The sequence below is a fragment of the Montipora capricornis genome, chromosome 12 (genome assembly GCF_036669925.1).
Source record: "Montipora capricornis isolate CH-2021 chromosome 12, ASM3666992v2, whole genome shotgun sequence".
Taxonomy (NCBI): Eukaryota; Metazoa; Cnidaria; class Anthozoa; order Scleractinia; family Acroporidae; genus Montipora; species Montipora capricornis.
Window position 1 is genome coordinate 31,434,938 of NC_090894.1, and position 720 is coordinate 31,435,657.

Sequence of the window (720 nt, forward strand, 5' to 3'; positions counted from 1 at the left end):
TATGAGAAGACTTGAAAATTTTCAGGCCATTGGCATGATCAAGTTCGGCACGGCAGTTTACTATTTTTCTTATGGAAAATTCGGCAGAGTCTTGTTTTCTCTTCCCGACTTATCTAGGAAGATCGAAAGAAACTCTTCTCGCAAGGTAAAATATGGTGTCACCAGAACAATTTATAAAAAGCAAACCATTTCGAGTCAGCGCTTAACCTTAATCACTTGACATCAGTGCCTAACCCAGCAGTTTTTCTCCGCCTAAACAGAGTGTTGTTTATCTACCAAAGAGGGGTGGTCACTGAAGTTGTCAGCTATTGCCACGTAACCGTCACCAAATGGTACGTCTGTATACGTGTCACCAAGTGTCTCACCTTATTTTGGAGTTTTTGTTTTCGTCCATTAACATGGCAGTGATGAAGTCACGTGAAAACCACCTTTTGGTGTTATGTATTAGCCAGCGACTACCTTTTGTTTAGCCACGCGCATTAAGATATAAAAGGAGTTGCTATTAGTCGCCATTTCATACTACCAGTTTCTTTCCCTGCGGCGTTTAAATCGATATTTTACAATTAGAATGAAACACATGGTGCAAATCGTTCAGTAGTAAATTGCCATATTTTCGCCCTGTAAACCGGCGAGCAAACCGGCGTTATGTTTCTGTCGGAGTTTTGCAAGGTTGGATTTCAGCTGTTCTGGATCAGTTTTTTTGGTAAGAAAAGCGATAAA